This window comes from Stegodyphus dumicola, chromosome X2 (genome assembly GCF_044657685.1).
Source record: "Stegodyphus dumicola isolate Sdum_Otavi_A_Nest chromosome X2, ASM4465768v1".
Taxonomy (NCBI): domain Eukaryota; kingdom Metazoa; phylum Arthropoda; class Arachnida; order Araneae; family Eresidae; genus Stegodyphus; species Stegodyphus dumicola.
In genome coordinates this window covers 101,675,953-101,702,780 of record NC_140781.1, presented here as the reverse complement: position 1 = coordinate 101,702,780, position 26,828 = coordinate 101,675,953, and the positions used below count along the sequence as shown (strand labels likewise).

The window sequence follows — 26,828 nt, the reverse complement described above, 5'->3', positions numbered from 1 at the left end:
ATTCCTTTCCTAGCTTCCGCCACTGCCGAAAATCTGCCCGCTGCTCTGCTTCTTGCTTTTTCACTGAACTATCGAAAGCTGTTAAAAGTTCCAATGGCGTCTAAGCACTTAAAACATTACATATATATATATGGGGTACGAGTTCCCGCCAAAGGACAATCTAATCGCATTGGCTGTTACACAGTGACATTGTTTCCCCCGCCTACGTCACATGACGAGAGGGATGGCTTTGAATGACACAGAGGGGATTACAACCCCTTTTCAACTTTGCTTCGCGTTCAAGAGGACAGCATAGCCACAGGTCTGTTTTTTATGTTTCTTTTTTTGTGTTTCTTTTTCAAAATTTTTTTCTTGGTCTTAGCAAGACCCACGGCGTTTGTTTTGATTTGAATTTAATTTCAGATCTATAAAATTCATAAAGGCTTAATTCTTTAAGCTTGCAGGTCCAGCCCGTACGCTATTGTATAGTTTGACTAATAGCAGACCGCTATTTTATTTTTATTTTTATTTTTATTTTTATTTTAGCTGTACATCGGAGTTGCATTTACATTTTTTTTTTTTTTTTTTTTTTTTTTTTTACACCTTACTGTGTCATTTTTTTGCGGACGCGTCGGGAAATTGGAACAGAGAATTGAAGCTCCAAAAGATTTTTTGGGACAATTCATATTATTTAAAAAATTTTTCGTCACACAAGAGTTTCAATTGTCTGCTTCGGCGAAACGCGTAATGGTGTTTGTTAGCTTGGTTCGACGTCCAACTGAAATTTGCCTTGAAAAGCCAGGTTGGAGGTCGAATTAGGCTAATTTACCATTTTCCGCTGCTTTATAATTTTTATAATTTTTGTAATTTTATCTTTTTCATATGTTTTAATTTTGTTTTAACCTGTTCAGTCGATCGGTTTTTTATATGTGTTAACTTTTCACTTATCACATCGATAGGTTTTTACTGTATTTTTTGCCATTCACATGTTTCCAATGATTGATTTAACTGTTTTTTATATTCTACATTTTGTTTCGCGTGTAGCCTAATTTTTCACCCTTCAATGTCATTGTTTTTTTAAAAAATACTGTGTTGAACTAATTCTTGGAGCTACAGCTCCTGGTAACTTTTTGGCGAGCTCGCTATAATTTTTCTTATTATTATTTCATAATTTTGCAGCATATTGCGCAAAAAATTTTTAAGACCAAATAGGTCTTACTGCACAGTACTTAATAGCTTTTCAATTTTATATGTACATATATATATATATGTAACCACTTTTTCCGAATTTACTAATTTTTTATATCTACATACATATATACACTTAGCGTAATCGCAACAGTAAAGAAATCAGAACGTTTGTCGCGAATGGTACTGAATTATTTAGCAGTGTCAATTATCGCTGCTAGTTTTTTACACTAAGTCAATGATCAACAATCAACTCTGCTATCAGAGTCAATGATCTCTGTTAATTACTTATATTTAGAATTAAACAATGCAGCAAATGTAGATAAAACTATTTTGATTTAAAGTTTGAAGTAGGCAAGTATGATTATCGTATAAGGTATTTCTCCCGCCTTCTTAACATGCTTTCCTGATGTAATGGTCAGCACACTCGGCGCGTATTCGAGAGGTCCGAGGTTCGAGTCCCAGCGAGGACAATGCTCATTTTTTCATGCCTCCCGCTTCGAAATAATCTAATGTCTCTACAATTGATTAAAATAAGTAAAGATAACTATTAACTAAAGTAGGTGAAAGTCCATCTTCAAATTTCGATGAAGGAACTGGCTGCAATTGTTCTTCCTAGGGTATGACGTGAATGCGAGCCAATTTCTCTTAAAATATTCCTCCAGGAAAATAGGCTTTCCTCGGTAAAGAATGGATTTTTTTCTTAATAAATCAATCAACCTTCCAATCTAATACAATATTTTTCGTAATATAAACAGCCCAAAGAAAAAAGGGGGTTAAAAGCCTGAAAGAGCGAAAAAAATTCTAATGAAAACGGAAATATATTTGTATTATTCTTCAGTTCTAACATGATGGAACACCATTTGTGCTTTTGAAATTTATTAAATGATGTAATAGTGAAGCAAATTTTCATTTTCTTTATTTAAGGATTTAGAAGACAGCAGCTCGTGAAGATCTAGGATATCACTTTTGAAAGAAATAATATTGCTTATACATCTGAAAAGTAGTTAAATAAATTCAAAACTGAAGAAATGAGGAACAATATTTTTGTCCATTAATATAATTCTTCACAGATGTGTCAGCTTTCGGCATGTTAAAAGCAACCATAAAAGTAACCATCTGATAAATCAAATATCTTGAAAAAGTAGAAATTTACTAGCGCTGAAGGTAAGTAGCTACAGCATTGAATTGAATCTTCAGAATGCTGCAGGTTTAAGGTCAAGTGAGTGCAGTTTTTTTAATCCTGCACCGAACTCCGCCGCATGACGTTAGTTTACTTTCCTGTATAGACAAGCAAACTCTTGTCGAAGATTTGAGTTAAAATAACATGCCAAATAACGATTATTGAAGGAGTTAAAGCAACAAAAATCAAGAACCACTCCTCCCATAATCTTGTCAGTGAATTCATCTGTGGTATCTTCCAAGCATGTCAGGGCATGTCTGACTCCGAATGAGAAATTAGTTCTCTTATCTGGCAGTCATAACCAATGAAACTGCCTAAATCACGTACTCTAACAGCAGTGGCAACTTATTAAATATGTTTTCCAGAGATATTGTTTTTCTGAAGTAATCCCTGATGTTGTTTATTCAATAGAATATTAAACTAGTTTTCTGAAGGGTAGTTTATGATCAGAAATTTATTGCATCAACACAACTAGTTTGTAATTGCAAAACTATGGAACAACGCATGTCAGCTCAAATGGTAATGTTTCATAATATGGCTGATTAACATAATCCATCAGATTTATTCTAGTTTGACTGAAATTATTGGTTTCAGATTTCTGTACTCTTATAAGTAAAATAATCACAGTGTACTTACAATGCGAAAAATTAAAAATCACTCTAACTTTTTGGAATTGTTTGTGAAGCTGTTTAACTGGTTAATTGATTATTGCAAAGCTCTCGAGGGTTACCTGCCTTGGGGAAGATGCTTTCGTGGAGAACTTTTAAGCTTGATTTGTATTCCCGTTACATACGGGGAAAAGTATCAAATTAATATTCATGCTATAAAATATATATAGTTAAAAAGTGCCTCATTTTTAATTTAATGCCTGTCTGTATGCATTTCAGTAATTTGCAGGAGAATTCTCAAACCCAGAATTATTTATTATTTTTTGTCGCTTACTGGATTATGCCAAACAAGCCAAGTTTGGGGGATAAGGGAAAGCATATCTTCGGGGGGGGGACTTTCAAAGGGAAATTGACTATTATTCAAGTTACACATACAGAAAATAGACAAACTAGCTGGAACAACAGTCCACTTAAAATCCGGGTTATCTTCTTTCCTTAAACCAAATAGCACTTGTAACGGAATGTCTCCTCCCCTGTTATCGTAGTTTATTCCCAAATAAAACAATTAAACAGTTATAAATGTATTTATTTTAGAAAATTAAAGTAAACAATGAAATTATGTCTTTAATTCTCCGAAATGTAAAACATGTTTCTTTTCCAATTAACTCAAAACAGTGAAATGGATTTTCAAGCGTGCTCAAAGTTAAACTAAGGATCTCGTATTTATTTTTGTGCACTAAAAAAAAAAAAAAAAAAAAAAAAAAAAAAAAAAAAAAACTCAATCCCCCCCCCGAAAGAAACGTATGATATTTTTTATTGAACTAACATTAAATTAATCTATTGTTTCATCTGTTGACATAAAATAATAAAATAAGCAATATGGAAAATTTACTGTATGAAATACTTATTGTAATTCATCATGGCATAAATAAAGAAAAGTGGGCCTCTATACATTACACGACTGCTTTTCTCTTAAAGACACGGGTTACGTATTTGCCTAGCTATTTACTACAGGCTAGTCTATATGACGTAAAAATCCTTCTAATTAGTTTAGCTACTAAAACTTGTATGTGGCATATCAGGTTATTTAAACTAAATAAAAAAGTTAATTACACGTATTTATGTATGTGTGTATATATTACAATTAATCGTAATATAAATAAACATTTCGAATACTAGAAAGAAGAGTAAAAAATCTCATATTACCAACGCCAATTCTATGTTAAGATTGAGCATTGGCGGATTAGCAATGAGCTTTAAGTAAACTATTACTTACGGTTGATTGTTTATATATAAAATCTAACGTATTTATAAACTTTATGGTTCAATCTTAATTATATACACTACTCTTTTTTTATCATTCTGTTCTCCCATACAATGGACTATGATAACTATCCGTGCTCATGCACACATCAGTTCTTTGATATGCGAATGTTACATCGATCGTAATATATCCTATGGTCATATAGTTATTCGGATTCACAAATTAATGAGTTAATACTGCCTAATTCCAACCATATATTTAATGTTTACTAATGTTGTTTTCAAGCAATTATATACCTATTTTAAATATCAAATTTGAGAAGTTTAGGATTATCTCATAATATATATATTGCGATCAGAGCTTTGAGTAAAGTATCACATTCGGTTTATCAATTTTAGTCAAAATCTAATGTGTTATTCCCATTGATATAAAAGTTTTTAATACTAAAAGTGAAAGGTTTTGGATAATATTTTGAAACATTTCTTCGTCAAAAAGTGTTATCGGCTTCAAGTAAAGTACCACGTCCGGTTGTCCATTAAAGACTGCTATTAGCTTCCTGTAAACCTGCAATATCCTTCTGTAAAGGACTGTTCTAATAATGACTGTTATGTCCTTCCTGTTAAAGGCCCAATTACGGTTGCCCAGTTTTATCCCAAAACTAATCAACTTTTTATAAGAACGTAGAAAGCTAAATAGGGAAAACAGGAAATTTTGGAAACGTCATATAAGAGTTATCATTAATGAAAAAATCGTCACACATGTACAGACACATGGATATTAGTCTAAAAATAGTAAAAAAGTGTCTTAGGAACCCTAATTCGGGCTTATTCACTGAAAACTCGCTATCTACTTATTGGACCGAAAACACTACTTCCCTGGTTGGAAGAATATAATAATCCAGGTTACTGAATTTCCGGATGTCTGAAGTCCGGATAACTGCAGTTTTAGGTGTCCTAAAATCGTAAATAAATAAAGAGATTTAGTACTGCCTAAAGAGTGGAAATATATATATAAGTGAAAAGAATTACATAAAATTTCATAAATTTACATTACTGTATATTTTAACTTGGTAACTGCCGAAAAGATAATAATTATTAAATGCTAGGAGTTTTTACAGGAGTCAGCCTCACTGCGCCTGAAGAGGCTGACTGCTTTTTTTATTTCCCTTCCGGTATGTGATAAGAATACAAGCAGCCAATTACCTTACAAAATCCCTCCCCGAAATAACATACGAGTGCTTTACGTTAATCAAATAAGAGATCAGACTGAATGCGTAGGGTTTATGGATTTATACAATGTGTGATGGAATGCGATCCAGTTTCCTTTAGAAAATTCTCGATGAAGGCATTCCTTCAATGAGAGGTATATTAAGAAGGGAACCTTTAAGGATGTTTTTATTTAATATTTAATATAAGCTATCAATCAAGTATTCATCACTTGAATTTTGCAAAGTGGAGGTATTTATCTAAGTACAATCTATTTTAAATCTAGCATTTATTTTGCAAGCACCCAGTAGGTAAGCTCAAAAAAAAATTTTTTTTTTTTTTTTTTCCAGCTAAACCTGAAAAGCAGCTTTTGTCATTTAAACACCTCCGCTTTATCTACTGTAATTTTAAAGAAACCAGTATCTCCTGAAATATAATAGAAGTTTCCCACAAGTTGTGCAATAAGCTATATATGTCTTTTATCTCTGACGGACCATTCCGTCGACCTGCTGACGCACGCAAGTAGCAGTGCTTAGATATCAATGATTGTTTTTTCTCTTCTGAAATCCGTCGCTCTCGAAGAAATCAAAATTAAAAAAGTAACTAAATATCTAAATATTTAACGGGCGAAAGTATTACAGGAATAGGCGTGTCTTGAAGCTCGTGACTGACACGTGCACACGCAAATAGACTAAAAGAGTTTCGAATTGTCCTCAAGCTTCATTGGTTGTCTGTCTGCTCAGCACGCTTGCTCGCGAAAAGTTCCGTTTTTGATAATCGGCCGCAAGTTTTTGCTACTCATTTCTTGTCTGTGAAGAGCCGCACGCGACGCTCTTGCCGCTCAGTTGTGCATTTCTCACCGAAAGCTAAGCGGCTTTTAAAAAAGGAACTGCAACTGACAAAAAGAAGAAAATTTCCAGTAAGTCTTTCTGTGACTCATTTAAACTCGCGTTACTTAAACATTTTCAGACATCTTCTGATATTTTTATTCTTGTGTTAAATGTGTTTTTCTTTTTCTTAATTTAAAACACCGGTGGAAATAAAATGTTGTGGTGTACTTAAATGTTAAAATTAAGTTCATTTCTATTACATATTTTTGCGTTTGCTTGTAATCTTTGCATTGCTAATACAATTCGGCCATATTTTTAAAGGTATTCGTAATTTATTCTATCACTTAAAATATCGCGTTTTATTTTTCTTAATTTTTAACTAAAGTTCTTCAAACTTGAATTACACTGTCATGTTAACATTTTCGAATGAGAGTATTTATGCCCAATAAAAACTGTGTTTATATTCATTTAAAAATATTGTACTGTTATAGAAATATCTCCTGAAATATCTCACAAAATCTGGAATTCTGTTTGAGTTGCGGGTTTCGTAATAATCTTAGAATCATATAGAAAGACTTATTACAGAATTTCTTAAACTGTCCCCTCCTTTTTAAGGCAAATTCTAAAAACTGTATATCAATAGAATCTATACCTTATTTAAAAACTGTTATTGTTTCATAATTTTCTAAAAACTGTATATCAATAGAATCTATACATTATTTAAAAACTGTTATTGTTTCATAACTTTCTAATTTAATTTGGCCAACTTAATGGCATTAAAAATTTTTATTTGAAATTAATTAGACATTGAAATTAGTATAGAAGTTTCGGCATGTTAAATGTTACTTATGTTTTTATGTTTAGCGTAATTTTTTATGATACTGAAGTGTGATTTAATTTAATATAGCAGTACTTGCTCATAAGGTTTATGAAAACATCTGTGTTACACGTAAATTTATCAAAAAATTATGTTCATATTCATTTTATGAGAAAGGTCTAGGGAAGAGAGGATTTAACCCTTTTTACTTCCTTGTGCGAAGAAAAAAGGAAGTATTGTAACCGTGAAAAATTTCGGGTATCCTATTTCCTCGAAAATATACATTTTGACCGCTATCGAATGCAATTTAACGGAGCTATGCCTTTAATTAACCTGCATGTTATAGTTGTATAATTATCAAGAATTTAAAAGTTGTTTAAGTGCTGCTAAGCCCAATTTACTTAGCATAACAGCCATATTTGTTTACATTTGAAACTTAGCTAAATAGTGGATTTGTTGCCAATCTAGAGAAACTAAGCTTGGCAACAACAAAGTAACGTCTTCTTTTATTATTGCGAATTAAATTGTACATGATTCATTCTGGAATTATCATTTAAGTTATTAAATTATCTCGTATATTGACTCAGCATAGCGTTCACAACAAATTAAATCAGTTTCTATGCCTTCAGTGTCTTTTTGGTGAGTGAGACCAAAAGCAAGCTTTCAGTTTTGTGCACCGAAAAATCTGTCTTCTTGCACGCTGACAGAATTGCTTGTTTTTGCGTAGAAGCTGTAATTTAATTTTTTTTAATACTGTATTTGGTGTTTTATGTTTTTCTATATCTTTAAATTTTTAATAAAGATATTTTGTGTTTTTATTATTTTTGCCTTGCCGCGAAGTGAGAACTGAATTAATTGAAGGAGAAATACATCTCTAATGAAATTCGAGGAAATAAGTGTTTCATATTAGCAGAAAATACTGTCTTTTTCGAATAGACCAGAATATTTACGAGTAGTACATGCGCATTAGGTAAGCAGCGCTGAATCGTCTGTGAAAAACTGTCTACTTTTTATTTCTTTAATTTCTTTTATACATGGTTTTAGATTTATTATAGTATTTGAATAAAACACGTAGCAACGACTAGATAATTCTTCATATGTTTTATTTGTTTTTTGCATTCTGAGTTATAAAATGAATGAGATGTAACGCTGTTAAGTGCTAGCGCCAGAGTATCGCTATGGTAAATAAATATGGTGAATTTTAAAAAGGGCATTATTGCGCTAATTTAAAAAAGCGCTATTGTGGTTTATGCGCTATCGTTGAAGTACTAGATTTAAGTCAATTCAATAAGTTTAAATTAAATGAGGGGAAAATGCGTATAATTTAATATTCCATACAAGGAAGTCATGTGGTGTACACATCAGATTTTTTTAAAGGTTTACGATGTATTTTTTGTTTTTTAGTTCTTCAAATTACCGTTCCTTTTGCCAAAATTTTAATAATACGATTCTGCATTTTAGTAAGTTTTATCCTAATGTTTAACGTTTGTCTTTCCTTATGTCCCGATAACAGTCTATAAAAGGCATATAAAACTTCATATGCATTAAACAGATTATTTAATGTGAGCGATTGACATTCTCGTTCAGAATGAAATATGTAAAGATAATATCCCCGTGTCAGAATTGCTTGATTGTATATTTTACAATAGAAAATATTACTTTTTCAGAGTACTGAAAGGGATAACACTGAGATGTTTCTTCCACGTTACTGCGGTAATTCCACTTTCCTATATAGGAATTTCGCACCTTCTTGAAACGACTGTCTTTTCCTCCTTAAAGAAAACTGTTCCACTGTTAAATTATGAGATCATTAGTAATTATAACACGATCATTAGTATGAGATCATTATAGGAAATTGCATGTACATCATGCAAATGTAAATTCAGTTTCTCTAGTGTTAAAAGTAATTCTTAAGTTACGTAACCGAAAATTAAGCGACTTAATCAAGCCTAATACTTTTAAGGAAGTGACGAGAATTAAAATTGGGTAGCTATGTACGAAATTAATGCTAAGGAAATTCTTTAATGAACAAAAATAGGAAAAAGAGTGTAAATCGATTTGCATAACGGACGTCTTTCATTAGTTAAAATAATGTTACAAATGTTTATAATTATCAACTGGATATATTACAATTTAAACATATTACAAAATTTATCAATTAGATATGTTGTTTAAAAATTAAATAAACATTTAACTTAATTAAAAATTGCGTGTAATGAATTTTAAATCAATCGATTTTTTAAGCAGTTATAATTTGAAACACAAATGAAAGATATTTTCTCGCGTCGAATGGCATCATTCTGGAAACTACCTCTTTGCCTGACTGTGTGGAATAGGTTTGGAATCTTTCTTCTGCCGTTAAATGACAACGCTTGTCACAGCGAATGGGTGATAAATAGCACAAGCACGTAACATAATAATAATGCGATACTTTAAAGGCTCAGCTAAAAAAATATTTCTAGCATTGAAAGAGACTTAGAACGAACAGGATTTATTATTATTGAATCCTCTTTTCCGATGGCCGAGCACTGGAGTGTTTAAAGATAGTATCACACATTCAAAACATTTCGAAATAACAACTCCTTACAACAATTTTTCTTATTTGTCCCACGATACGAAACAGCCAGTCACCGCAGATTGTTTTGAGATTTCCATGCAAAGGGAAAACTAGTTCTCCAATACAAATGATGGCTGATGACGGGGGATTCGATGCTGAGAGCTGATTGGTTGTTGAAATCGAAAAGCTCACAATTTTTTGCAAAAGAAAAGAAAAATCGTGCGTCTTACTTTAAATGACAAAGCAGGTAAAACAAATTGTCTGAAGCAGTTGTTCGTCTGAAATAAATGGATGTGTGATACCAACCTAACATACATAGGAAGAAGGCAGAACCCATCAGTCATTTTACTCTCTTCTCATTGAAAACGTTGTCCAAGGCTATAAGGAATAGGCCGATACTGCTCCCGCAACAGGTGGTAGAGCGGACACAAATAACCAAGCCTTAAATGAGAGTCAAACCTCTCTCTGTCTCGCCTTGGCTCCCAGCCTCCGTTAATTATCATCCAATCCGAGGCGATACGTTTCATTAATAACTGAGTTTAATTGTTAGTAGCTTCAAATAAATGTGTGGTTAAGTTATATCAGAAGCATGATTTCAGATATATAAAGTAATATTTGTAGAACTATTTTATCATCAGTGTGAAAAAGAAATAAACCCCAAACTGAGATCAAAGTAATTTAATTATTTATTTCAAATTGAAAAACGAGGCATGATCGTAAATTAAAAAACATTTCATTGAGATCAGTACAAAAAAAGTACTCTATGACGTCAGAGTCTGAAACAAAATGTTAATATCATGAACTGAAATTCTAAGCTGATTTATTTCGTGACGCCTGCCTTCAGTTTCGTTTCAAGAAAATATTGTCATAATGTTAGATCGTTATGGACGAAGTTTGAGGAAAAGGGCAGTATAAATAATTATTTGATTGATTCCTTACATTTGAATCTTAAAAGCTTCATAACTAATTTGTTTGCTTCCGATTTCTGTAAGCTTATATAAATCATTCCTAGTTTTTGTATCTGGCTTGCCACTCATGAAAAAGTCAAGGCTAATTGTTAAAAAGTAACCCACAATAATGAAAGAACTAATAGGAGAACTATACATATCGATGTATTTTTGTAGCTATAAAGACAGCTTAGCGACTCTCAATGTGAAGAAGGGGTAAGATTTTTTTAATTTGTGAGCGTGACACCTCAAACGTAGCTATATCTAGGAACAAATTCCCGAAGCTAGCAACAGTACATAAACAATTAATCAGTAGTAATACTGTTTAATTGTTTACGTACTTGTTTAGAATTTTATAAAATTTGCCAACATTTTCCCGTGATTCCTTTTGTTTATCGATATGGGCAATTTATGAATACAAAGCTCTTTATTTTATTCCCCTCGTTAAACTATAGTTTTAGCTAATTATAACGCCAATTACATACGTATTATCAGAGAGGATCGGGATTGGCGGGGAAAAAAAAACCCTGAGGATCATTCAAAAACAACTGAAAGGTTTAACACTTTTCTGTCTTGGCTCCTAATCGGAATACTTCAAAAAATATATATATTTGGAAAAAGTATTTGCTCCTTAAAATGATGACGTACTTAGCAAGATATTGCTAATATTTGCTTCGATGAACAATATTTTGCTGCATATGTTAGGTGATCCAAAGTCCGACCACGGTGATTCTGTCATGATTCAAAGGCAGTATATGAAGTACCTCACTTAAAGAGCTTCATTCTATTTTCCTAATCGAAAGACTATTTCATCAGGACAACCGTATGAGGAAAATGTCGCAACACTGCGTAATGGAGAACACTTTTTTGTAGACCGAGAATAAATATCGTGTTGGGTGAAAATGCCTTTCCTGATACCATGACTGAACCTAACTGTAGCATATAGAAGAATCACATTTCTCTCTGCCCGTATTTGTCCATTCATATTTGTTTCCATTTTATGTTTTTTACTTGGCCTTCAAAATGGGAGAATGGAGCGAAAGAAAAGTTTTCGTTTTTCTTCAAATGTTGCAAAGTATTTCACACTGAAACAGCAATGGCAAAGTGAAACAACAATGAGGCTTTAATTGTTATAAAGTGAAACAGGAATGATTTTTTGCAGCATATTCTTAACTATTACAATTAGCATTGCATCATGCCTCTTTGAAACTATAGCATCTAATCTAGTTCATAAACACACTCTTCAATCAGAAGCGTTGCTTGTTGCTTAATTAAAAGTTATTACAACATTAGATTGATTTAATTAAAGATTTAATTAAGTTTCCATCATTACAACTGAGAATATCATGAACATTATAAATGCAACAGAAATTATACTTACAAGTTAGCTGACATTCTGATAATTAAAGTACAAAGTCCTTTTGATGAAATCAAACAGTTTTTTTAAATATTTATCACACGCATTGCAGCTTATTATGAAAAACGTATCATAGACAGTATGGCTCCGATATGTGACTAATATTGTTACAATCTTATTAGAATGATCTTTTGAAAACCAAAATTTTGTTATTGAATGCTTGTTATTGATACATTTACCCAATGTTGGTCTATGTGCTACTATACCATATGTTATCCTGTCGGTCGGGAAATCAATAGTTGTCAAATAGGTAAAATCACTGGAGCACTTGTAGTTCATCCCAGTTTCATTTGCTATTAAAAGAATGAATTGCTTGGTTTGGGGTTTTTCCCGCTTTATGTGTAATGTGAATATGAAACTAAAATGTTCTTAGAAGGTTCTCCTTGATAGTATTCATTCTCTAACTGATAACCCTACAGTGTTTTGCCATAGTAAATTACCTGTGTCTGGGAATTTAAAGAGTTTTCTCGGATTTTGCGAAATGCTCCCGGGGGAGTTAAAGATATACAGTAAGACCCCGCTTAAGGCGGAGGATGCATTTCAATAAGTTCCAGCGCTTAACAAGTAAATGATGGAAACAAGTGACACAGAACAGAGAGTAATAAATTTATCAAAGTTTTTTTATTTTGCAATATTTATTGCTAAATGCTTTTTATTACATTAATTATAGACTTATTCGATTAATCGCTGATATCGATTTTTATTCATAAAACATTCGAGACAATTTTTTAAAACGTTCGAGTGAAGAAGTTATGTTTGTGGTGAGGAAGATTCTTCCTCATTTGACTTTTTTTTCCTGAAGAACTCATCTATCGTCGTTTGGCTTTTCCCGATTCGTTCAACAAGTAGCTGTCGATAGCAAGACATCGCATCAACGGTACTTTGTCTTGCCTTTGAATTTCTATCAAAGTTTAAATCATTTTCTATGACCTGATCCATAACTTCTGTCATAGTAATTAAACGCTGTTTTAGAAAATCAGAAGGACGTTCTTTTTGCTCTTCATCTTCAGAAACACTAATTTCGCCTTTTCGTGCACTTGCTGTTCTACTAATTCTTTAAGATCGTCAGTGGAAAGACTCTCACCAACAACAATAATTTTTCACTTGTAACTTACAATAATTTTTCAGTATCCTAAGCGTTTATATTATCCATCCCTATTTCATTAGCTAGCTTGACAGTTTCGTCGACATCAACAATGCATTCTCTTGTGTCAAAATCCTTGCTTAGCTTTGGCCATGCATTATTCCGTATTCCTTCCAAATCTTTCTTAATCGCCTTATTCCATGAAAGATTGGTATTGTGTACAGCATCCATGATATTGTAGCTTATACAAAAATTTCTAATGAATTGTTTATCGTCTCCATCCCAATACTACAGTATAATACAATTCCTAGTACTACCGCGTAATACTAAAGCAGCATTAAGCGGGGCCTTACTGTACACTAAACCTTGATTATTCAGGTTAATTCATATTCAGGGGGTAGGCATGGATAGGCCGGAGATAAGGACTAACAAAAAAAGTCATACGTTTTGTAATGCCCACCAGCGGCAGAGCGGTAAAGTCGCTGAGCACTGGTAGTTCGGTCCGAGGTTCGAATCCCGCGAACGGGCTGGCTGCATGGGCTTTTTTTTTTTTTTTGTGGTTTTCCCCATGTGTAACGTGTATACGAGCCAGTTTCCCTTGGAAAGTCCTCCACGAATGCATCCCTCCCCTTAGGCCCCTTGCCTTCGTAAAGGGCTTTCTAAGGGAAACATGGCTCGTATTCATGTAATACACGGAAGAATGCGCAAAAACCAACCAGGCAGTGAGCCCTTTTGCTTGCACCCTAGGTCGAACTACTGATGTGACGTCAAACTGTCAGAAGAAAGAAATATGCCGGAATCTGAATACGTTGCTTAGCATATGCTTATCTGCATAATTGACTTTTGATTTTGAAAAAATCAAAGATCACGTTTGTTCCTAAGAAGGCCAGAACTTTTGCAGGGATCTGATATCTATGACACAATCGAAATCAATATACTGTAGTGTACAAGTTAATTGGAACAACGTGATTTTTTGATAATTTAATGTCCATATCTTCATGTACTGCTATAGTAATAATATTAATAGAAAATTTGTCCTCCTTTAGCACAAATGACCTCTATAATGCCCTTAGGCTTGCCTTTACTAGTTTTAAGCTTATATGCTTTACTTCTTTGTCATGGAATCACACTTTTATAGTATTCTTAATCATGCGCTCTTTTATCGTGCAATCCGTTTTGCTAAGATGTTCCTTGAGAATAGGCCACAAGTTTTCGATTGGACTTCAGTCTGATGAATTTCCAGGCCAGTGTAGCACAATACTTTTATTTTCTAATATGAACCTGAATGAAAATCTGACAGATTTTGAATAGTGGCATGGAACCAAGTCATATTGAAATGTCCCTGGAAAGGTTTTCGAGAACAGAACAATCATGTATTTTTAAATTTCTGTACACATCAGGAAATTTATTATTTTATCAATATGAACTAGATTTCCAGTTCCATCTACGGTAAAAAAAAACCCAATACATTTGTTTTTGAGGCATTTTGCAGTTTGTCGAATATGTTGAGGTCTTATTGATTCATCCTTGCTTCGTCCGACAGCATTAGATGAGTAACCCATGCGCAAATAAATGAATCTTATCGCTGAAAATTACCTTTTCCCAGTCATTTCTGATCTAAGAGTTTTTTTTTTTTTTTTTTTTTTGGCTCACAATAATCGCTGGGCCAAAAATTTTTTTCTAATAGGTTTTTCTCGCCTTGCGACCAGCATTGAGATGTTTATGCTGCAAATTTGAAGCATGAATATCAAAAGCAATAGATAATAGATCCCTTTTAAGATCTTTGTTGGTTTTTTTGGGGGGGGGATTAATAATGCCATTTCGGAGTAGGAATCGATCAATGACTTTGGAGTTGTTTTCCTTTTCCTCGCACATTTGCCTTTCCTTTCTGGAGCACATGATCCAGTTTCATTGTGTTTCCTCAGAATTTAAACAAACACTCGATTTTCCAACACCAACCTCGGAAGGAATATTTTTTACAGTCGTGGATGCGTGACTGTCAAGTGCGATAACCTTTGTTTTCATTTTAGGCGTTATATCCATTCTTGGTACATTAAACTGAAGGAATGCAAAACGTATTTAAAAAGTATGCAGTAACTTTTTCTTCCTTTAGAAACATGCTTAGAAATGGTGCAATAATAGTAATTTTTTGTCTAAACCGGTTCTAACTAGTCAAAAGCAGACGTTCAGATGACATTAAGGCAGATAAAACGTCTTTAGGGCTTTAAAGGAGCTGCTAGAGGCAGCTTAAAATGTTGTGAAAGAATCGCTTTGTTTTAATTAATTTGCCTATAACAGTATACAATTTTAAAAAGAAACCATAATAGAAATTAAAATTGCTGAATCTTAAACTTCAGGGTCAAATATGATATAAATGATTTTCATTTTTCCTAAGTGATATATGTTTCTAGCATTTTAAAAGTTTACTTTGTAGAGACATTAGGTATTTTTTGGAAGCAGGCTCTCCTGTACAAATGAAAAATGTACAACGCCTTTCGCGGACCGCGGACTTCTCAATTACGCACTGAACGTGCAGACCACTACACCACGAAGGCTCGCTAAGAAGACTGCAGAAATACCTTATATACTCCCCCTTTTTAAAGGGCGACTGGGGTTTTAGGGTACCCAATCGCCAAATCCTGGGTGTGGAGAATAATCACCCAACACCCTTTTAGTTCGGGCACCACTGTAAAGACATTAGCTATTTTTTGAAGCTGGAAAGATGAAAAATGAGCAAACGCCAGGCATGCCAGGAAGGTGGGAGAAATACCTTATAACTTTATTGTGCTGCACCTCTATTTCTTATATAAACAGAGACAAACTTCATTATAACCTTAAGAATATGATAGCATTCGGTGTTTTCAAAAAAAAAAAAAAGAAAAGAAAAAAAAGAAAAGAAAAAAAGAAAGAAAGAAAAAAACGTAGTAAAAATGTTTGAGGTGTTTTAAAAGGTATCGTACCACAATTGTCAAATCTATTTGCTATACTTTTTTCCCAGTTGTTTGTTTGTACCCATACTATCTATGTATATATAAGCAATTAAAATAAAAATATGTGTATTTAATTTTGTATAAAAATTGTATGTTTATGATTAAGAAATTTTTTGAGTGAAAAAGAAAATGCAATTTCAATTATTTTAACTAAAAATATAGGAAAAGATTAGATTGTTTTTGCTTTGAATGTAAACAATACAGAAGGGTATAGTTCTAGATTTCAAAAGTTCTTAATAACAGTTTGAAAATTTAGCGATAGAGTTGTAAGGTGTTTTCACCCTCCTTTCCACATGCCTTCTTCGCATATTTGGAAGCATACTCGATTCGTATTCGAGTCCCGACAAGGGCACTGCACATTTTTCACGTCTCCTGCTACAAAATAACCTAATGACTGTACATGTGGCCCCCCGAACTAAAAAGTGGTGGACGATAATTTGTCACCACCAGGATTGGAAGACTGGGTCCGCTAATACTAGTCGCCCTTTAAAAGAGGAAGTATATAAGATATTTTCTCCCTCCTTTCTGCATTTCTTCGTGGTGTAATTGGAAGTATACTCGTCGCTTATTAGAGAGGTCCAGGTTTCAAGTCCCGGCGCTTCGTGCTTCAGAATAACCTAATGATTTTACATAGTGAGCTTGTGAGAAATAAATTATCAGAGACACATGACAAATCATTTGTTTTTACTTCTTTAAATTACATACTAAGCTGGTTTTTTGGTAAACTATTTTATTCCGTAATCTGATCTTAGATGACACTGATTAAGATAATAAAATGGCAAAAAAAGTTAATCCAGCTGAAAAACTATATATGAACAATATTTTTTTAAGTTGACTTGCAATGAGAAAATAAGCATTCATTGTTCGCTTCCCCAATTAAACACTGTGTTTTGTAACATGTTTGGCACGACAGGTCAAAACGAAGAATGGCATAACACTTTGCAATAATTTTTGGTTGGAAATTTAATTTGTTTTGTACAGTAGAACTATTACGGCTACGACCACAAGAATAGTGGGTTACGTTTCCCTTACTTTTTTGGCTATAGACAATTTTCACTTCCGCATATATATATGCCAGGTATCTATTGACTATATCCATGCATACCTCTATATTTGATTACGAATTCGAGCATTAGGGGCTGAAATTAAATTTACGGCTGAACTTTAAAGAACAGCTTTAAATGTTAAGTTTTAGTTTGCAAACGATTTACATCTTTCAGCTGAAATTCAATAAAATCTTGTTCTTGAAGGATTGAGAAAACGCCGATAGGCCTACGATTCGTTGTTGGGCAAGAATGAAAACAAAAAGGAAATTTTGAATAAAAGGCCTAAAACTATTATTTGATGTTAAACTTTCTCGACTTTCTAACTAAAGTCGAGAAAGTTTAACATCAAATAATGTGAACCTTCAAATATGAAATAGAGAGGCAATTGTTTTCTTTTATTAATCAATTTAACCTTTCGATTGTTGTGTTTTTATTTCTCTTCACGTGGTCATAGCAACCATGTTAAGTTACAGATGTTTAAATATAACTTCTTGAATTCTAGGGTCTGAATTGTAAAATGGATGGTTTAAATCCTTTTCAATAAAGGGAAGCTAAAATTTGAACTAACGAATGTTTTGTCTCGAAATGCATATTGATTTCAGTAAGGATCTATAAGTCCGCACGATAAGCTATTATTGTTAATCTGAAATCAAATCAGTTCATTACACTAGCTATTTATTAGTTAAGTTAGTTCATTGCACTAACTTTCTCTCTAAAATTCTTGAAAACCGAGGACGAAAGAAGAATAAAAATAGATAAGTAAATAAGGCAAAAAAAATGAGAAGTTAGAACAAAATAAAATGCAAAAATTAATAAATTAAATTAAATTAATCATAAGTTGATTAATAAATGAAGCATGAATAAATAATTAAGTACATCTTTAAAATTAAATGAACTTAAAATAAAAAGAATATCAAAAAGTTGCAAAAGAATAAAAGAAATTAACAGTTTAGGCAGCTGGTTTCTATTTATTTAAGACCATAATCTTCCCCTACTGCAGGGCACATGCATTTCCTGAAAAATATTTTCCTTCATATGCACAAATGTTAAAATTTACCACAAAGTAATTTTTTTTTTCAGAAACATGCATTAAAAGTCAAATACTAAAACTGTGAAATATAAATATAAAAAATACTAATTTCTGTAATTTATCTTCGCACAAGTTACAAACTGTAAATTTATGCTTATTTACTTGAGATGGCAAAGCACACAAGGACTATGTGCGTTGGACACAAAGACCATGTGCCTTCTTACGTAAACTACGAAAGCATTCATCCAGTGCAGCGGGATTCAAGCTTGAGTCGAACTGACACTTGTCGCCCGTGTGTCCTGCATTTCTTCAGTAAATAGAATGTTCGATTTCATCCCCGACCTGTGGGTTCTTCAGATTTCTCACCAACTACAAACGCGTGGTTGATTGTTACAGAGAGACTCGCGTGCAACACTTGTTACCTAGTATATCAAATAAACTCTGGCATAGAACTGAAGTTTCATGGACGGTAATACCCCCAACTATCATCAAACGTCTGTTTATGCCAGCTCTACCAGTAGCCGCGGGGTTATGACCGTTGAATACTGGAATTTCGATCAGCTTTGTGTTCAAACCTAGGCGAACGAGTTCACTGTATTGTTGTTGTGTTTTGTATTTTTCCCGTGTGTGAAGTGAATACAAACAAGTTATCAACGGAAAGTCATCCGCGACGACATCCCTCTTCTTAGGCAGATAACTCTCTTACATTACCGTACTCAAATAACCTAACCTAATTTGTCTTTACCAAGGCATATAAAAATCATGATACTAGAGGCGGATGCACGCTCCGAGTACTAATTTCTACATGTTTTTTACCTAATGATTACTTGAAATTTTGATCATTTCATTCTTGTGTTATAATAGTATATTTGTGAAACAACTATGATTCTGCTAATTGCTTTACTTCAAGATATAGCAATTTTAATGGTCAGCAACGTATTTCCCTGCTTTTGCATTGGTAGTGCGAAAATATTTTGCAAGCAGGTCTTATAAAATCATTATATAAAATTATCATATAAAATCTTATACAATAATAATATATAATCCTATATAATCTTAAAGGTATGATTATAAATATTATAAAATGTTTTTCATATAGCATTTAATCACTTATTTTCCCCCCATAGCTGTGACACATAATTGAATGAATTCAATGATAAAATTGCGCCCATCTCATTATGATCACAATAAATAAATGGCGCTGTAATCTGATGATCCCTCTCACTACGAAAATTTCAGATGTATAAATCTGCAAACATTCAATAGCTATCATCAGTCTGCATGTCTTTAATGGGTAGTCGTTAACATAAATTTACTTGAATAATCAAATGTTTTGTTGATACTGCACTTCAGTTTGATGACAAAGGAGTGCCACAGCTTAATATGATTTAGGATTCTGGCTGGAACCGCGATTTTTGTCAAAACTGAATTGTACCAGACCCGGGTTCTATCATCTTTCAGGTAAATTTAAGCTCTGTTTAAATATCAAAAATGGTTTGACTCTAGGAGAATATAAATGCATAAGCTATATAAAAATACGTAAAATAGTAAAATGTTTTCTTTGAAATATATTATTTAAAAATTTATGCCCGCACTATCTAATAACTAGTAAGCCCCGTTCTCTAACGAATCGAATAAGCAAATGCAACTCGCTACAGTATGAATTGCATGGGAATGAGAAGAGAAGAATTAACAAGTAAAAAAATAAATCCAAATATAAAGTTGTATATTCATTTTTGAGACTTGGTTATGCGATTAAACGAAATTATGTAATAAATAAATAACATTAAATAAATATTAAACAAAGGTGGATAAATTATTTGTTTTATTTTACAACTTAACTGAAATTTTGCTCAACAATGAGCAGTCAAGTTACCAAAATAAATCAGCTCGTGATGTTAATCAAAAGCTTCACTATACACAATGTTTCGGGTAAAAATATTATTAAATGTTACTAAACATTGGTCAGCTGACTGCATCCACGCCACACGCATTTTTTTCTCTTCGTCTTTTCTAATATAAGATAAATTACATTAGTAAATTAATAGCAATTAATAAATAACAGTTATTTTACATTCAACTAAGATTAATGTTCTACAATATATAAATAATATAGTTAGTGCAGCTTTATGGCCTATAATATATTACTAACTGATTAATTAAAATTGTTGTAATATTTACGATAAATTATGTTTACTATTTTTATTAAACTTAGTAAACTTTAAAAATTAAATTATATTCATTAAACATCAATTTTATTATATATTAAAAATTAAATTTTGCAAAATTTAATAAGTGCAATACAGAGAAAACTCTGTATAAGTTACTGGTCTTGTTAAAAAGCATTAAAAAAATTTCATAAAATGTTCATTAAAATTTATAAATGATTCATTTTTATACGACCCTTTTTCACAATTAAATCTATTTACGATTTGAAACTTGAATACTTGAAACTAAGACTATTCCTCGCATTGCAATACTAGTTCCTCTTATTCTAATTTGGAAACCGCCGTTCTGGGAACTGGGGGAAAAAATGTGGTACCTAGCAGAAAACAGCTTCAATTGTATTGGCTGTAATTCCAGAATGAAGTATCTTCTGAATTAAAAACCACTAGAAGATCAAGAGAAAGCCAAATAAGGCTAATGTTATTTATCTCCGATGTTCAGTATTATGGCAACCTTTCTTGGGTATGTCCACGCCATACACACTTTTTTTTTTTCCTTCGCCTTTTCTAATATTAGATCATTTAAATTCTTCCAGTTGCAACATTGCGTCATATTACCATACATTTCAGAAGGCTCAAAGTCATGAAACAGGATTCCTTTCCTTTTTGTGTACGAGAGGAAAATATAATTCGTTCTTTTTTTTTTTTTTTTTTTTTTCGGGGGGGGGAGGCGAAAGGATGCGAAACGAAGTACATATTTAAAATAAACTTCAAGGGATTCCTATATCCATCGAATATTAATTTTTATTGTGTTTAATTCGATATCTGTAATCAGAAACTTTTAATTCATTGCCAGAATTCCCTTTGAAACAGCTTCCGCCTTATTTTTATTTCTGATGGTTCAGCTACTGTCTGTTTCTAAGAAATGAGAAATATTATGCTTTCCCACTTGCAAAGCCTAAAATTGGAAACCGTCAAAACTCAGATAGCGTAAAGGGGGAAGTGAAAATATCCGTTAAAATATCCTTCACTTACATAAACAGCTGGAGTTACGAAATTGGAATGCACTTTTCCAGTGTTTGTTCTGACACGGGTTAGAATAAGAAGCTCATTAAGTTGCGCGTATTTTTACAGCCGTGTATATTTTCCTTGAAGTATTTGGGAATGCAGGTCTTATACATTTAATTATAGTCTACCATTATAATTAATGCACCTAATTAAGTGTATTACGATCTATATAAGCTTACCCACGCTTTAATAACATTTTCACATCATATAGAATGCAAAAGATATAATGAATTCTCGTTATTCGGAAACTAATTTGAATTTTTAGTTGATTTAAATGTGTTTCAAAATCCTTAAAATCGCTGATAAAGGAGAAAAAAAGGTGTTGATAAATTTCTTTTAATTCAAATTGATTTTGTGTTTGTTTATTTTTGTTTAGTATGATAATTCAAAGAAATGGAAAGCTGTAGGTTTCTTTTAATCCCAACTTTGTTTTGTTTCCTCCATTTTTTGCTGCTTCTTTTATGTATCATTTATTTAAAACAAGAATATCCACTTTATTTGACATTACTAATCTTCCCAACATATCGTGGGCTTTTGATAAGATACTACTCAGTTTTATGCAGTACACTATTTACATCCTCAGTTACGTAACGATGGTTTCTGCTCTCCTCCTCATCATTGCTGTAATTAATCTGCAGGTTTAATTGAGTCGTTAATCTTCTTTTTAATTTTAATTTTTTTAATTATACCTTACTAGAATTTATGTATTGTAAACTATAAATATTATTAACCAGCTTTAAGCGCTTGAAGCGAAGAGGGAATTTTTTTTAAAAAGGTAGAATCTGTCTGTGTTACTAAAATATGTTGCTTGCCAACAGGAAACTTAATCCTTCAGTCGGTTATGCTTTTGCATGCATTCATTTTTACGCAACCTTCATTGATAAAAGAGCTACAGCTCTAATCATAATCGAAAAACTGTGTAGCAGAAGTATAAAAAATTAATAATACTAAATCATAAAGTTATTAATCATTTCGGTTCCGTATGTCAAAAATGAGGAATAAAACTAATAATTTTTTAAATCCTGACGATACTTTTAGAATTCTTCATCGTACTTGTTAATTTGCACCACCTTCTCTTGACACAGAGTAGATAATTTGAATTCGTACAGCTATACCTGCATAACGGTTTGCGGTCTAATCAGGTACATACTTAATATTGTTTTTTAAGTTTCTTGTTTATTCTACTGGCTTCTACGCCTGTATTGTAAATGCTAAAATGTAAGTATTAGAAGTATACTGATGTGTTCTAATTCTTTTAAAAATCAGCATCTGAAAATTCAGTTAAAGGGCATTTCATTTCATATATTGGCAGTTCAACTTGATCTTCCTTGAGTTATATATTTAATGTTCTTTAGAAGCATTCTCTTCAAAGCTAAGCAGGAGTGAACGACCTTATAGCGTTATTTTCCAGCATAGTATCCAGTTGAATCTATTTCGACTATTAATATCGATTTTTCATGACCTAGTAGCTCTTGCCGTCGATTCAAAAATGTCCTTCATCTCGCTTAGCCGGTCAGCCTTTCGTTACGTAAACGCAAATTAGTGATCACAACTCGCAACTCGTTTTAGATCCTACGGCAACTTGCAAAACACGTGCAGTTGTTTCGAATGTAAATAAATCGAAATGACGAGTCCCCATCCATTTCGCACTGAGATAAAGGTTAGCTAATCATGCAAATGAACTGTAACTGTTTAACTTATCATGCAAATAAAACTGTAGACTACTTAAATGTAATTTATATGTCTACTCATAAACTATGAATATAGATACTGTTATTAAAACACTCATTACAGAGTCCTAGTTATTACTTATAGATCTCTAATTTTATAAAGAAAATTAAATATACGCAAAATAAAAAGTTCAATTCGTTCTTCTTTTTCACTTCTCGTATTTGAAAACGCTCTGGAAATTCTAATGTGAAATATGAGATTTTGGTTCTTGGATTTACTGTTTAATTAAAACACTTTTGGAAAATATATGTATAGATAATAATGATAGTTCAATGTTTATCCTTGCTTTCAAAACTTTTAAGTTGTCCTGTCAAATAAATTGTCCACTGTTATTTTAACTTTCAGTATTTGTACATTTATAACTAACAAGAAAAGATAGTAATTAATGTTTATTTCTATTTTTCTATTTCATAACGGTGATTTTAATTTAATCTATTTTTTGCTTTCACAATTTGGGCTCCTGGTCAACACTGGGGGACAGACCCTTGATTTGTATTCTCTTTGTTGACGATTGTGTCACTGACTAAGCGTTTTGTTTACCCAGACTGCGATTTTCTGTCCCCAATTGGAAGTAAGAATAACTTACTTCTTAGCTCCATGGATTCACCAGTACGGTTAGCCTCCTCGAATCGCCTCCAATGGTTGGGGGGGGGGAGAGCGTCTAACTATATATGGTTTTTTATATAGCTGGGTCTGGGTGCCCCTTCTCCTTGCTTGACTGGTACCTTCGCAAGTGGTATAATGGAAGGCTTTCAAAAACGCGAATCACATCGACACTTTTTTGCGCATACAATATCTTATTCAAATTTGTATATTTTAACGGGGTTTTTTTTAATGACATTAACCGTTTTAACAACTTTTGTCAATTATTTTAAATTTAAGTTAGAATCTTAAATTTTAGCAGGATGATCGAAGGAGGAAGAAAACATTCCCTTCTAATTCTGAAAACGATCTTCCATAAATTTCAGTCACTGTAAAATAAAAAATGAGTAGAGATTATATACAGGTTATCCTTTATAAAATACAACGCATGCTCACATACTTTGAAATTATACATATTTGAAGAGAAAATGTCATTTAATAAACATGAATAGGAAAATACGACAATATACGTAGTATTTCTGGCTATTTTATGAGAGAATTTGCTTGATGCTCTAAAATTGCGCAAAAATTAGGAGTTGGTTATTGCAATATTTTTCTTTAAAGATTTCTGCAAGCTGTGATAGCGCTCTGCATTTGCTGTGAGCCAAGCATTCTGTAGATTCAATAGCGCTTCTTGTTGCATTTGAAAACTTTCTGAACCCTAAAGTTCGTATGCTTTGACTATTTGCGTAGTTGCCCAGATTACATCATGACTTATTTATAAAACGCCATAAATCTAAGATATAACTAAAATCCATGCTAGTCACAACAGGTAGTAAAAGATTTTTATGGAGATTGGAAAGATTTTTATGGATTTTTTCTGATATTTTATGGAAAGTTATCAGTAGGTTGCGTTTAACATAGAACACCCTGGATAGAGAAATAAACTCAGAAATGACCAATATGTTGCGATAACAGCAGGCGATATATTCAAACGAAAAGAAGCATATTTTTTTTTTTTATTTATTTAATTGACTATGGTAAAATACTCGAGAATTATTTGCCTGAAAGGATGGATGCCTTCTTGATGACTTTTTAAGAGAAATTGGCTCGTATTCATCTTATACGTGTGAGAAATATGAGACAACTATACAGCCAGCTCTCTCGCCTGGATTCGAGCTCAAGTCGAACTACTAGTGTTCAGCTTTTTCACCTAGTCGCCCACTAATGCATTCAAAACGTAATATCGCCAAAACAATTTTTAAAATTATTCTCCTAACCCTTTTCTTAATTTTGACTTCTTTTCCAATTTTATATAACGAACGTTTTACAAAGCAATATGTATTTTCTTACTCTTAAATAGTATTTTCATATTATTCGTGGCAAATTCTTTATATATGTACAAACATGAGATATGTATGTATATGTACAAATATGAGATGAAATGTTCTCAAAGTAGGCAAGTTTACCTATTAAATCGATAAATTAGGAGCAAAATGTTTACAATTAAGATTTAACTCTGATTAAAGTAGGAATTTAAAATTAAGGAATTAAGGATTTCTCAAGTAATAAGGAATTTTGAATCAAATAATGGTTTTGTGTACCTAGATACAGTAAGTTCTTTCAACAACTGATAAAAATAGTAATTATTATTTAACTATGCTGCTAACCATTTATATAGGCTTCTTCAACAACAACAACCAAAAAAGAAAGAAAAAATACCCCTAAAAACCGAATTGGGAATACTCCGAGAATATTGGATCAATCACGGTGAAATTCCACATGCAAACACTTTAGGACAGACTATGCATATGATTAAAAATTGGAAGCCAAATCCCAGTACTGGCTTCTCGCAGCGCATGGAACATATACAGCTAAGAAGGCGTATGAGGAGAAACAAGGAGAATTGTGACAGCGAACTGAAGAAGCAAAACTCTAAGGGCTATAAAAATACCTTGACGTTAGATTTCCCGTAATTCGATTATAGCGAGATGGCGGCATTGCATTATTTTTTCTGAAAATCGTCGATTGCTAGATTTGAATTGTCGCCCTGCATATACGAGTAAAATGGCAGTCTGATGATGAATAAATTATCGAAAGGGAAGTAGAGCGTGACACAGCTTTTATGAAAATTACATATACATCACATCACTTTATCTGGCCATCTAAACCATTTACTGATACGGATCTTTCCATCCCAAACGCTACAAAATGACTTGGGGGAAGGCTACTGAACTCCAGGAGGCACTCTGCAGTCTATTAATGACCAGCAGGTATCTCCGTCTCTGTTTGCAAGTACCTGGCTCAAATAAAACTAGATTGTGTGTGGATAGTCGAATAGTCCTCAGCAATGTACTTATCCATATAGGCTAGTGGTCCTCTTTTACATGTCTGGACATAAGTCGATCATAGCAAGGAATCTCTTTGCATTCTGAAAGACTATATTTCTGACTGCAAATAGGTACCCATAATGATCCTTCGTATTATATTAACAGCAACAGAGTATATCCACGACATTCTAAACCTAGTTTTGCTACCATTCATAGTATGTTCAAGAATACTGTTGTATTCATTCCAGTAACATTGTTGTGAGTTATTTTCTCATTCCTTTCTGCATGCCTTCGCAATGGAACTGAAAGGCACGTCGGCTAGCCATCGGAAGGTCCGGAGTGCTAAGCCCAGCGAGGACAGTGCATTTTTTCACGTCACTTGCAACGATGAAAAACCTAAACCCTTCTCACAGAGTCTGACCACATCCAATGCTTCCTTTCCTTTACATTACATATTACACATGATATAACACAAACTAAACTGTGCATATTCCTTCAGAAGTGTTTTCTTAGAGCGCTTTTGATAACTTCCATGTGTTTTACAGTTCTTAAACAGTTCCTAATAAAGTTAATAATTTATAAAGAAAACTAGGCTCATCATAAACTTTTGAAAATATTCTTTTCTCAAGAGTAGATAAGGATATTCACGTAATCATAGTTGAAATCCAAGTAGGTGTGTACAAAATGTTAACTTGCATTCATAATTCTAATTAGCGTATATACCAATAAACTTATAAGGTATTTCTCCCACCTTCTTAGCATGCCTTAGCGTAGTGGTCGGCACACTCGGCGCGTATTCGAGGGGTC

General features: G+C 32.7%; 1 protein-coding gene across 2 annotated transcripts in view; it reads left to right on the top strand.

Moving 5' to 3' along the window:
* Positions 1 to 279: 279 nt before the first annotated feature.
* LOC118182495 (oxidative stress-induced growth inhibitor 1-like) overlaps positions 280 to 26,828 on the top strand; it is a 71,443-nt gene continuing 44,894 nt past the window's right edge. The window contains exon 1 of one of the 2 annotated variants that reach the window (XM_085809941.1): positions 280 to 301. The gene's annotated coding sequence lies outside the window, so the exon portion shown is untranslated. Of the gene's footprint in view, positions 302 to 5,946; positions 6,347 to 26,828 lie in introns of those variants that run through there. The other variant, XM_035351845.2, reaches the window with a different exon arrangement.